Source organism: Penaeus monodon, chromosome 24, assembly GCF_015228065.2.
Source record: "Penaeus monodon isolate SGIC_2016 chromosome 24, NSTDA_Pmon_1, whole genome shotgun sequence".
Lineage (NCBI taxonomy): Eukaryota > Metazoa > Arthropoda > Malacostraca > Decapoda > Penaeidae > Penaeus > Penaeus monodon.
In genome coordinates, this window is record NC_051409.1 from 25,813,548 (window position 1) to 25,817,366 (window position 3,819).

General features: G+C 36.0%; 1 pseudogene; it reads left to right on the forward strand.

Moving 5' to 3' along the window:
• The window catches only part of LOC119588927, an 8,052-nt pseudogene extending 6,982 nt beyond the window's left edge, over positions 1-1,070 (forward strand).
• Positions 1,071-3,819: the final 2,749 nt, after the last annotated feature.

The following is a 3,819-nucleotide window of genomic DNA, read 5'->3' on the forward strand; positions in this document are numbered from 1 at the left end:
AGTCTTCTGTCTCACTTTTAAAACTTCTGTTTATTCAATGTAAGAGTATCAAAAAATATCATAACATAACAATAAAAAGGGTTACTAACACATAACCATTACACCACCTCCCAAAGCACCACGAGACCCAATAACCCAGAAACCCCAAAAGCACGAAAAAAACAAAAAAACCGCGAAACACACCAAAATAACCCCCATAAAAAAAAACCAAATTTAAAACCAAAAACCCCATGATAACTATAGATCGATTGACCGAAATGCTTACCTTACGGGCCGGCAAATGTATTCCGATCCTCCCCAAAGTGTTTTGCGAAAACGGGCCGAGACGCGGTGAATTTGTGAAAGGGCCAGGGCCTCGGCGATTTCCCTGAGATTGCAAATTCAAGGAAATCGGTGTTTTGAAGGGATGTTTTCCTAAACTGTTCTGAAAACTCGAGAAAATGGACATAATAGGGGAATTTATGCTTTTTTATGATGACAATAACGCTAAAAAGATAATGATAACAACATAAAATGGAAAATAAATATATGACAATGATAATAATAATATAAAGAAATATAACCATAATAGTAATGTAACAGGAATATAAAAACTGATAAGGAACAAGATTTAAAAGATGATAACGAATAAAAATAATAATGTTTTGAAAATGATAATGGAATGGTACTCTAGTAAAACTTTTACTAATGGGTAAAAATAACTCCCACAAATAATAAAAATGATAACGACAACGACAAAAAATAATACGAAAATAATAAAAAAAAATAAAAATGAAAACTTCAAAAACGTAGTAGGTTAAAATAATGAAAAAAAATAAGGGGTAAAAATAGCAATTATGATTAGATGATGAAAATTTGTGAGACAGTGAAAAAAATAAAAACCATAAAAAAAATGATGAAAAAATCAAATAGTATAAAATAAGAAGAAGTCATTATCTAAACCCTAACTAAAGTCATCACTATGCCACTTCCAGCATAAGACGGGAGATCACATGTTCTTGAAAGCAGGAAAGTTGCACCAAGTTAGTAGTAAGCAGGAATTTTTGGGGGTTATGCCAATTGGGGGTTGATGTTTTACAATGTCCAAATTTTTTAATTTTTTTTTCACGTAATATAATTTTTTCGCCTTGCTGGATGGGTGTGGGGAGGAACGGGTGGAACCCAAATTTTAGGCGCCGGGGTGACTGCACACCGTTTGAGAAGTTTTACATTTTAGGAAAGCTGAAAATTATCGGTGCGTTAGCATTTATATTTGAAAACAATTTTATGATTTAGCAAAAACAATGGAAAACTTAATGTGTAGTTTTTAATAAAAATGGAAAATTTGATTGGCAAATTTCTTTGTTTTTTATTGCCGTTTCACACGTTCTTGGGCCCTTTACCCGTTGTGACGTCCGAGAAGTTTGCTAAATACAAAGAGCTGGAAAACCCAAGTAAAAGCATGAGTTAGTTTTACTAAGGGGGGAAAACACATTTCCCGCTAATTTTCCGGGGACAATAAGAAAAACCCCCTTGGTAATGTATCTACGATTAACCTACTTGTCTGCTGACAAAGTGAAGTCTGAAAGTGTCCCCCGTGCGTCCTCCAGGTGGATGAATGTCCCCATCTTCTCTCACCTTGCCTCCCCCAACATACTCGTCCGGGGCAGGTCCGTTTTAGATGGCCCTATACGATTGGATGTGACTCCAATAGTTTTTATGATGGCAAAAAAAAAGTATATCTTATACACTGGAAATGCGAATAGTTTTTTATCACTCCCTACAACATCATTTTTAGCATTAACGTTATCAATATCATTGTGCAAACAAAAAATAGCTGTTATGTTATTGTTTGCATTCATTGTCTCGAGTATCGATGTACCCCATATCCCTGTGTTCCTTAGGCGCCCATTTCAACGCTAAGGCCGCTGAGTCTCTCTCCTGCACTTCTTGTTTCATGCATGTTTCAGTATATAATCAAGGGAAATTTACTTTCATGAATTTGATTAAAAAATGTTTTCGTTTATCTTTAAACATACGATGTTATTTCAGGAAACCTTTAGTTCATCTACAGCTTTGCCGCTGTTTGTTAAGATAAGAGGGATCTGTGTCATTTTTTTTGCCATTTTAAAAAATCCTTTTAGTACTTATTTACAGACGTATTTCATTATACTTATCCTCTCTCTCTCTCTCACACTTATTCTTTCACCCTTTTCCTTCCTTACGCACTCAGTTGAATAAAATATTCACGGTACTCAAGAATAAAATAGTTGATCGGTGCCACTGTCTTTGGATCTCTGTTCCCGCTTCCCATAGACATCAGTGAATGAGGTCCCTCTGTAAACACCCGTGGGGGACTGGGAACACGGGGACGGGGAAGATGCGGTGTAAACTAAAAACTGAAAAAACACAGTTATACCAGAAATTTTCGAAAACGTTAATTAATGGTACGGCACTTATGTATTAACGATTAAAGGAAAAGCGATTACAGCAGTATGAAACCCCTGTGTAAAAAGTGCTGCCCCCTTCCACTTTCATTTGATTTTAGGAAAAAAAATGGTACTTTTGTTTGCAGAACTCGTGAAAAAAATTCAAATTTTCACTAGACCCATAGTTATTTTTTCAAATCAATATTGGGTTTAAAATTAGGCACCATACATAAATAAATGAACATCTCATGTTATACGTAAAAACCTATTAAAAACTCAGGTTTTATTGCCGCTGGGAGCCTTTACTTTTCACGTTGACCCCATCAAAAATTTAGGGTACATTGAATTTCAAAAGTAGCTTTTCACTCATTTAATAAAGGGGGTCACTACTAATCATTTTTAGAACGCCCTAACCCTTTTATTTCCATTAATGTTTTGAAAAAAATCCCCCGCTGAGCTAGTAAACCCACTGTCCCCATCTCCAGACTGGGCCCTAATTTTTCCGACTTAGGGGCACCCGAAAATGCTTTACTACGATTTTTCCCGCTTAAAATTTTTTTCTTTTTTACGAAAAAACGTTTAAGAAAAAAATGGTGTTAATGAAACCTTATAGTCCTAACAAAAAATCATTTTACAAAAGTTTACAAGTTTTTTTACATATTTTAGAACCTCAAATACCCTTCATTTTAAAAAAAAACATTGGTTGGAAAAAGCAAAAAAAAAATATTTATAAAATGACTTGCACGCAAGTAGTTAAAAATCCATCCTTTTTTTGGGAATTTTGCTCCACAATTATATCAGCCCAAATTGGTAGGAGGAAACCTTTTACTCCCAGACCGTGATGGCGGAAAGTTTCCTCCCCCCCTCGGTTTACACCCGCTGTTCCCCGTCAGGCGGTCGCGCAGAGGTACGAAGAGGGGGGCGTATCGGGGCCCCCCCAGCACACGGACGTGGTGAGTGGGCGGGGGCTCCACCCGGGGAAGGATCTTGGGCTTTTGGGGGCGCGCGATCACCTTAAGGAAGGGGGGGGGAGGGCGGGAAAAGGGTCAGAAAAGATTGAAAGGGACAGAATTCGCTGTTGGAAGGATGATCTAAATCAAATTTTTAAATAAGTAGGTTTAGGTGTGCTAGAATTTCGCTACAGGAAAGATTTTTTAATGAAAAGCTTTGTCAAAAGCCAGAATAAATCATAAAACCCTGGTAATACGTGTTTATATACACACAATACACGTACTGATAAATAAAAGACAGGGAGGAAATTTTTTTTAATTTATACGGCAAAGTTGGTCTTTATATAATTGTATTTTGTGTGAGGTTTTTTTCATAACTATTTTTGTAATTTTTAATTTTTATAATTATCATTTTTTATATAACACTTTTATCACTCATCATCCCCCCATCCAATTCCCTA